Source organism: Pteropus medius, unplaced genomic scaffold (genome assembly GCF_902729225.1).
Source record: "Pteropus medius unplaced genomic scaffold, Ma_sr-lr_union100, whole genome shotgun sequence".
In the NCBI taxonomy this organism is placed as follows: Eukaryota; Metazoa; Chordata; class Mammalia; order Chiroptera; family Pteropodidae; genus Pteropus; species Pteropus medius.
The window spans coordinates 5,930,708-5,940,920 of record NW_024344253.1 but is presented as its reverse complement, the minus strand read 5'-3'; the positions used below and the strand labels follow the sequence as shown (position 1 = coordinate 5,940,920).

General features: G+C 33.2%; 1 long non-coding RNA gene across 1 annotated transcript in view; it reads right to left on the bottom strand.

Annotated features, from left to right (window-relative positions):
• Positions 1 to 210: 210 nt before the first annotated feature.
• Positions 211 to 10,213, bottom strand: part of LOC120607861 (uncharacterized) — a 46,766-nt gene continuing 36,763 nt past the window's right edge. The window contains exon 3 of the long non-coding RNA XR_005654257.1: positions 211 to 8,057. This is a non-coding gene — a long non-coding RNA (uncharacterized LOC120607861). The remainder of the gene's footprint in view (positions 8,058 to 10,213) is intronic.

Sequence of the window (10,213 nt, the reverse complement as noted above, 5' to 3'; positions counted from 1 at the left end):
ATTGAAAACCTGTCAGGCTATCATTCATCCCTTTAGGGCCTTACATAACAAAGACATTTTAGAGAGTTAAATATGGCATGCTAAAAATAATACTCCCCCTTGCATAATTAGATTTAGGTATAAAAATATTTGAGTGACAATCAAAGCTGATAAAAGGTGAAAATCTCTAACAATGAAGAGATTATTTTTATTACTTCAATGACTTTTTTGATGAAAAGTATGTTACTATTATCTTTCATCTTGTGTTTTTTTCAGTTAATTTTCTTTATAATGAGGAGGGCAATGATGCCATCTGTTTTATTTTTATTTTTTCTGTTTTTTTGCCCTATGCCTCTCAGTCATTTAGTTGCACCAATAGAATCAGGGCAAAAAGATTTCTTTTTGTACTAACCAAGTTTTGTGGTGGTGAGATTAGCTCTTCCTGCATTTTAACAACTTGCTTGTTATTTTAATACCTGCTTGAAACCATTCACTAGATTAAAATGTAATTGTTAAAACAAAATTATCTTTAAAGGATTTGAAAAAGTTCAAAATATAAATTAGGTGACCTCTCAGTAAACCACACTTAAAATATATTACTGTGCAGGTAAGACCTACTAGTAATCAAATTGTTCTTCATTGGTCTTCAAATTAGATTTTAGAATAGAAATCAGAAAGTTACCTCAGTGACTAAAATTGAAAGGAGAAAGTTTCCCCGGTCCCTTCAGAGATTTCCTCAGCTTCATGTGGCATACATCTACCACTTCCTTCCCGGGCAGCTCACCTTCTGTGACTATCAATACAGTCCAACTCCTGACAACTCCAAAGGGCCACGTTAGCTCCTGAGTGTGATTGCTCCCATGTGATTGTTACTGCCTGGGGCTTTGTTGGTCTGCATCGCAGCTCAGCTTCTCCCTCTGCCCAATCTTGCATCCTCACCCTCCTTTCCGTAGGTATTGCTTCCTCACAAATACCCCGCATGCTAAACTGTCTTAGAGGAGGTTTCCCCATTCCAACCCCACCTGGAATACAAAGCCTCAAAGAATCTGTGCCTCCTCTAAATTTTCATGTGTGTTTTTATTTTATAAGTATGTGTGCATGCGTATTTTCCTGGTAGAGGTTTTTCCTAGGTGACCTTTGTATCAAAAAATTAAGTACCACTGTTCTAGTGTGTTCAAAACTATCTGATTACTAAGAGAAGATAAAACGTAGTTAGCTTTAGCCTTTGAATTAATTCTAACAAATGCTGCACGACTAATGCATACATATCAACCATTCAATACCTATCACATTATGAATGGGCAAAAATAAAACTAAATCAATGAATGCTTAAAAGGCAAAGAGCACCCTGCTAAGGTAAAAAGAAAAATATAAACCCTGAAAAAAACAGATGACTATTCTTTGTGTCCAGGAGACTGTTTCAGGCCATCCTTTTTATTTTTATAATTTTTAAAAGGACACATGAAAACGCACCAAGGTAATGATAGCCCCTGAAAAAAATTGTTAAAGGATTGTAATGCACTTTTGAAATTGTGTGCATGAGTTCTTGCCTAGAGCCCCGCTGAATCTTTTTTTTGAATTCATAAAAAAGTCCCTCTGGATATTTCACAGTGTGAAGACACACAGCCTCCTTTCCTGACAGGTCATTATTGCATATCATGCTGGGATTGAGTACAGGACTGGTGAGTGGCTTCTCTCCCTGCTTCTTCTGTAAATGTATATGGGACTCAAGCTTTGGAATCTTAAATGTCTACGAGAGCTCAAAGGGTACCTGATGATTGATTTGCACTACAGGACAGGGCTGTCACAAGAATTACACTTGAGTCCAGCAGGACTGCAATCAGAGTCCTTGGCCAAAGTCACATTGCATGGGGTTGACCATCATGTGGCTATGACCTCCTGCTGCAATATTTTATGGCTCAGAGCTAGGTAAGGTTTTGTTGTTGTTGCTGTTTTCCCTGTTAAATTTTGTAATTAAAAGCGCTATTTCAAAAGGAAAAACTTAACAGCAAAAGAATATGTCTACTAAGTTCTGAGTGAAGAATGGAAACCAATACTGGTCAGGTGAGACCATAGGGAGGCACATGCTGCCTAATTAGTCTATAACCTTCTAAGGTGAGATACACCACAGAAAAGATTGTGCTTGGAGCAAAGTTCTTTCCTTCCTTTAATAATGATATACTTTCAGTCATTAAAACATTAAAGTCCTAGAAAATGTTACACCATAGAGTTCATGGTTTCACCTTATATAATTAAGTCTGGGGAAAAAAAGCAGAGTTATCTCAAATTATTTTTTGTTTGTTTAATATGCAGCAAACACATGTGATCAAAGACAGTTGCTTTGGAGAACTGATTTGAGCTAAGGTCAAAAGCTAATCCTAACCGGGTAACATTAACGATTCTAAGGGCTTTAGCGTAAGCATTCATATTCAAACCCAAACATTATTGACATTTTAGTCACATTAGAAGTTTATTAAGATCTTAATGAAACATCTTTACATACACTAGTCCTTGCCAAGTTTTGATTCCTAATATAGGTCTGGACTCTGAGTACATGTCCAAAGACTTCAAGTCTTGGAAAGTGACACCCAAATCCTCACCCTATTCCAGTAGCTACGTCCTTTATTCCTAATATTAAAGAGTTATGTGGGAGGTTTTTGTTTGTTTGTTTGTTTGTTTTGTTTTTGTTTTGTTTTTGTCTTTTTCCCTCAGGGATATTTTTTATTTACAGAAGTGCATATTCAGAAGTTTACTCAGCTCTTTAAAAATATTCAACTAATTAAATTTCATTATTAAAACAGTTCATTTTTAAGCTTTTAAGCTTACTTTATTCTATTTCTAAGTCTAGCAAATTCTCAAATTATTTTAAATGACTTTCAACGATTTCTAGTCCCATTTACAAGGTTTGTTGCAAACATTTAAACATCTTAAACCAAAGATTAAAAAAATGTTTAAATGTATTTCCTTATATTTTTCAGTTTTCTGACTACAACTTCCCAATCACTAAATATTTCTTATAAAGCTAATAAATTACATTTATAAAACAAAACTAGAACTTTCTTATATATTATAAAAAATTGATTTCAACAACAAAAAGCATAAACTTAAAATGGTTGCATAATTACATGTCATAATTTGAAACTACAGAAATTTTAAAATGAAATAACATGGTTTATCCCTGTGCTTCTGGTGATTCTCTCCAACATTAAAGGGACCTACAGCAAATATGCACCTCTTACTAAAAAATATCAATGTTATGAGTTTGAATCTCCTAAATATTTCTATATTCAATTTAAAATTTTTCTGAGATTAAAAAATGCTTTGACCTCTTCCACTGAGAAATGATTTTACCGTTCCTCAAATTTGGAGGGTTAACTTTCCAAATTTAACATGTTTTTAAATCAACTATGTTTCATCTAAGTCCCTGGATTTACCAACATTTACTCGTAGAGTCTGCAACTCCCATCCAGCTTGATCTCTTGGTTAGATTTTGCATTTCTTTTGCTTCTAGAGGGTGGCATGTGGGCCTTGGCCTTTGGAGTCATGAGAGGCTAAATGAAACCAAGTTGGGTAGCACATCTAGTCCTGTTACTAGGCCCACCCCAAACTGAAGAAATAGACTTGAAAGCCTACCAGAGTCTTGTGGGGAGTTTGTCAGGGAGTGGAGGGTGAAGAGTCCCACCCTGGTGGGGGAGGCCAGCTCTCAACCCCACCTTGTGGTTGTCATTCGCTCTGGGACCACTTCCTGTTCACATCCAACATGGTGGTGGGGAGGGAGGAAACTTACCTCTGTAGATAAGTATTTCCTGCTCATGTCAAAGACTTTTCTATTTGAATAGAAACTGCATTAATTCATATACTTCCTAAGATTACACAACTCTGGGATATTAAAATGATATTGGCTTAATTTGAGATTGACCTACCATATTAGGTCCAACATGCAATGTGTTTCCTCAGAATCTAATATTTCCTATTTCTCTGATGTTGAGGTTGTAGGAAGAGAGATAACAAAAGTTGACTATCAGGATAGCATTATTCAGAACAGTCCAAGCTATCTCTTTCCTGCTTGAATAAACTAAGAATCCAACACAGGTAGCTTCAGGTAGTGAGGTGGACTCAAAGAGGATAATAACATAGTTTTTATTTTTTGGTAGGATTTGATATTCTCAGAGTTTTGGGCAGCTAATTTCTGGTAGCTAATTTTTGGTAGCTAACTTTTTCATCCTGCATTGCAATAAATTTTCCTGAGGATTGGATGCAGTATTGACGGGGGCACCAACAGCAGCAGAAAGCATAAAACTAGGGTCACACAGTTTGGAAAGCCTCCTATTGCCATGATCTTTCAATATAGCATCTCACTCTCATATTAAACAGAAAAATAGTCTATTTAATAAAAGAAAATATGCTTTCTCCCATTTTTCTTGAAACACAAGGCTCTTTCAGTATGTCTTTCATTTGTCTATATTTGATAGAGTACAGCAAAATATCTTTTTTTCTACCAGAATGAGAAAAAGAAAAAGCGAAACCCATGTTTGATGAAAAACGGCAACTGACAATCCACCTCAGAGTAAGGGAAACAATTGCACTCTGTGGGATTTGGACTAATTTGGAAAGTACACATCCCTTTTAACAAAGGTGTCACCACAGAACTCTAGACAACTTTCATAAGGCTGAAATGCAGACTTGACATTACCAGAAATTTTGGTTTTAATGTGACTTTGTCCTATTTTAAATTATTAGTTCAAATTTTTTAAAGACCATTACTCAGGCTATACCAAACACACTAATAAGATTTATTCAGGCCCCAGGCAGTTAGTTTGCCATTGAATGTTCTTTAATTCAATATGCCACACCCTTTCTAACACACATATCCATTCATCCATCAACGGACAATGAGGGTGTTCCCACATTTTGGCTACTGGGAATAGAGCTTCAACATATATTGAAGTGCTAAATACCTCCTTAAAAACCCTGATTTGGGGGGGTAAATATCCAGATGTGGAATTGCTAGATCATATAATAGTTTCAGTTTTGTTTTTTTGAAGATGTACAAAATTCTATAATAATTATTTTTATAAGTTGGGATTTTAGATTTCATGCTTTTCTATTAAAACTCAAACTCCCTTTAGCTAATACGATAAATTATCTTAAGCTAATATAAATATTCCTCTATCTTCTTACCAGCAAATTTTCAGAGAAGAGGAGATATAAAAGTGATCACTGAAATCTATGAGGTTATTACTTATTACTCTGAAAGGAGTATTTGCAACTAGAAAAAAAGATCTGACAATTATTACTCACTTTCCACGTGGAACAAACACCTTAAAAGTATATATATAATTCCATTAGTTGGATATAAATTTTTTTAAACCTTACTAAATACTAAATATAAAATGAAGTGAAAAGATCCAGTAATATGTACTTGTGGTGTGGGGAGAAGATCATGTGTTCATTTAAGAAACACTTATGAATTGATTTCGAGTACGCTATATGAAGCTACAGCACAGAATGTGACCAGATGTCATCAATGGTCAAGCAGCAGATGAAGGTGAGGGTTGGATACTATCTTCCAGAAAGAAACTAGGGAGGAGAGTAGTGGAAAGCTGAGGATAGAATTCTGGATAACACTAGGATCTACATGTAGGGCAAAGGAAAGTGATTTTCTTTATCCATTCATCCATCAATGGACATTGAGGGTGTCCCCACATCTTGGCTATTGGGAATAGAGCTTCAGCAAACATTGGAGTGCTAAATACCTCCTCAAAATCCTGATTTCTTTTGGGTAAATATCCAGATGTGGAATTGCTGGATGAGATGATAGTTTCATTTTCTTTTTTTTTGAAGACTCTCCATACTGTTTTCCATAGTGGCTGCACCATTTTGCCTTCATACCAAGAATGCACAGGATTTTGATTTCTCCATATACCTGCCAGCATTTGTCTTCTGTGTGTTTTTCTGTCTGTTTGTTTTTGTAATAGCCATCTTAACAGGTGTGAGGCGATACATTATTGTGGTTTTGTTTTGCATTCTTCTGATGGTTAGTATTGAACATTTTTTCACATACTTGTTGGCCATTTGTATGCCTTCTTTGGAGAAATGACTATTCAAGTGTTTAGTCAGTTTTTAAATGAGGTTATTTATGTTTTATTTTTTGCTATTGAGTAGTAAGAGTTCCTTATATATTGGAAATAAATCTCTTATCTGATACACAGTTTGTGAATATTTTTCCCATTCAGTAGGTTACCTTTTCACTTTGCTGATTGTTTGCTGTGAAGAAGCGTCTTAGTTTGATATAGTTCCTCTTGTCTTTTTTTTCTGTTGTCTGTATTTCAGTGTCATATCCACAAAATCATTGCCAAGACCAATACCAATCAAACTTCTTCCCTATATTTTCTTCTAGGAGTTCTAATTTCAGGTCTTATGTCTCATTCTTTAATTCGTTTTGAATTTATTTTTGTGTATGATGTTAGATAACGGTAAGATTTCATTCTTTTGCATATGAATATTCAGTTTTCCCAGCACCATTTGATGAAAAGACTATCCTTTCTCCATTGTGTATTCTTGGCACTTTTGTCAAAGATCAATTGACCATATATATGTATGGATTGCTTGCTCAGATCTCTATTTTGTTCCATCGGTCTATATGTCTGTCTCCATGCCAGCACTATACTGTCTTGGTTATTGTATCTTTGTGATATAGTTTTAAATCAGGAAGTGTGATGCCTTTGTTTCGTTTTTCTTTCTCAAGACTTTTTTGGCTATTCAAAGTTTTTCATGGTTCCATATGAATTTCGGGATTGTCTTTTTTCTATTTCTGTAAAAAATGTCATTGAGATTTTGATAGTGGTTGCATTGAATCTGGATCACTTTGGGTAGTATAAACATCTTTAAAATATTAATTTTTATAATCTATGAATTCAGAATGTCTTCTTATTTGTTTGTATCTTCTTTAATTTCTTTTATCAGTGTTCATAGTTTTCAGTGTACAAATCTTTCACCTTATTTCAATTTATCTCTAAGTATTTTATTCTTATTGCTGCTGTTGTAAATGGATTGTTTTCCTAGTTTCCTCTTCAGATAATTTATTTTTACCATAGAGAAATGTAACTAATTTTTGTATGTTGATTTTGTATCCTGCAACTTTGCCGAATTAGTTCATTAATTGTGACAGCAATTTTTTTTGCATGGTCTTCAGGTTATTTTTTGTATAAGATCATGTCATCTGCAAACAGGGACAATTTTACTTCTTCCATGCTAATATGGAAGGCTTTACAAGTTTTTTTCTTTTTTCTTGCCTAAATACTCTGGCTAGGACTTCTAGTACTATATTGACTAGAAATGCTGAGACTGGTCGTCCTTGCCTTGTTCCTGATCTTAGAGGAGTTTTCAGTTTTTCACTGTTCAGTATAGTATTAGCGCTGAGCTTTTCATATATGGCCTTTATTGGTAGAGCATCATTAAAGTACACTTGATTAATACTCAGAACAAAATAAAAACCTGAGATTCTCTTAGATTATTTTCTGATTATTATGCTTACAAAAAACTTCTATACATTTTTAATCTAAAAATCAAATCAGTCCTTTGTTTTTTCCCCCAAAACTAAAGTAAAACTAAAAAAAAAAAAAAAAAAAAAAAACAAACAAAAAAAAAACAGAAAGGAAAGTCTTCATCTTCAGTTTAACCAGAGATAGAATGAAAATGAAAAATGTGCTCTGGGAAAAGTCTTAGATCATAAAGTTACTAATGGGTGAGCAAATATGAGATGAAGCAGGCAGAGTTTTCTGGCATTGATTTCAATTTACTACTATATTACTTAAATATTCTTTCTAAAATCTTTTAAGTAGCGTTCTATTATTTTAAACACTAATGCTTACATTAGTTTTCTATGGATGTACAACATATTACCACAAACTTAGCCACTTAACATAATACATTTGTTATCTCACAGTTTCCGTGGGTTAGGAGTCTGGGCTCAGCTCAACAGGGTCCTCTGCTCAGGCTTTGATGAAGCCATATTCCAGGTATCAGGTGGGCTGCAGTCTCTTTAGAGGCCTGTAAGTCTTAGTTTTCCAATGTATCTACAAAGATTAAATCATGTTACTTTTGATTGGTTAAAGTTTTTAAAGAATTTCTAAAATATTTCTATAAATTTATACTATTATAACTATTATCATTAATGAGAAAGGAAGTTAACAAAACTATCTTGTTCAAAATTATCTAACTCTAAATTTGTGTTTGTTTCTTTCTTTCTTCGATCATCTTCTTCTTTGATCATGAAAGTAAAGTTTTGCCACCATTTGATGGTCTCAGTCTAATTTCCTACTCTACTTTGAAATTATTTAGGAGACAAAGTATCCACTACTTCTTGAGACAATATTTGTCATCGTAATAGACTTCACACTTGGGAATATTTTCTTCTTTATTCTGTCTGGTTTTTCCTTTGCTCTGTCTCATCTCATTATTTCTAATATCACATTGCAGACCTTTATCTAATTTTCAATACACTGTCCTCTGCTCGATTTTGTTTGTTTGTTTGTTACTTTTGCTGTGTTTTAAGTAGTTCTTTCCCATAGAATCACTTTCCTTTGGAAACTGTGTGCCAAATGTATGATACTAACTTGCAATCCTGCCAGATGAATCTCATTTAATTTTCTTTTTAAACTTGCTTTACATTTAAAGAACAGCACATGTTTAAAATGCGTTGAAGAGCAGGAGTAAAACACTTTTTTTTTTTTCAGAGAAAAGTGGAAAAGTACATATATAGCCTATTTTATTTATACCTAAACATAGTGCTGCTCTTCTACAGGTGGTTGTCTGCAGGTAATTACCAACAGGAAGACACTAGATGGTAATGAAAATTAGTGTACCAAGCACAGCAGAAAACATTTAGCCTTTTAGATATACTTTAGGAAAGTCTCTCAACGGACAGGTTTGCAATGTGTGATTCTAAATGGCGAAGCAAAAGCTAATATCATAGGTATTGAGTCAATGTCCCACTTTATACATCCAAATGCTAAAATCTAACAGACATAATTCTAACTCTTAAAACTCCAAAATTCCTTTTATAAATTTCTAAAGTATAGAAAAGAGTATTTTCTGGAAGAATAAGTTTTCTTTGTTTTCAACTAAAACTTATTTTATCCACTTTTAGTCCTCCAAAATAATTTTATGCATATATAAATGTCGAATAATTTTGAAAAATTTTAACTTAATAAATAGCTATCTGATATAATTCTTTTTTTGTTTAAACTTAGATATTTTAAAATTTGACAATAATAAAAACTAAATCATATCTTATTAGTTATAAAGGCAAATATAATGTGCCAAAAACCAGGGAGAAGTCAAATTGGAACAAATATAATAGATATATAGTATCCAATTTTTTTCTTCAGTGCTTGATACTAATTGTATATTCAAGAACATTGTGATCACTTTAATTAGGAATACATTACGATAAAATGGAATCTAATAAATTTTCATCCAAGAAAATGAATTATCCCTGTCATGACTTTGGCAAGTTTATTCAGATCTGCTTAAATACTTCCGGTGACTCAGATTCCCTTATTCCACAATACTGTTTCCTAGAGTTGGATTGTTCTACTTTTAAATCTTATTAAATTTTTATTTTTATAAAAAATAAACCTACTTTCTTAGACTAGCCATTCATTGACTCTAGTTTCACCTTGGAACTACCTATTTAAATCTGTTTCTTACACATATTAATCCCCTGTAAATGTTTAAAAATTATTTCAAATAAAGACATATTCATGTTAAATGTTTAAATTTTTTTTGTACATTTTGAATATGCTTTTCTGCACACAATCTGGTTGGCCATTACCCTGCTTATATGTTTTGGTATAAAGCTCTTAAGATAGGTCTTTTGAATTCTGACATTTATATTTGACATTTTTTAATAAACTTTGTGCTGAATTTATTTAATTATTTGATGTGTAACTGCTAGTGCCAAGCAGTGCCAGATGCTGGAGATATATTGCTGAGCATGGACACTCTGATAACAATGATCATATAGTCTCTAGAGTCAGGCAGGAATCAAATAATCGCAGCAGAAATGTGTAATTACAAACTGAGATAAATATTTTAAAGAAAAAAAAGTTTATTACGTACATTTATATTTATTATAATTAAATTTTATCTTGTTAGGTTTATCCTATGCTTCCACTTTGGGGATGTTTTTGAATCTGTACTACTTTATCCAACATGTTAGTTATCCTCT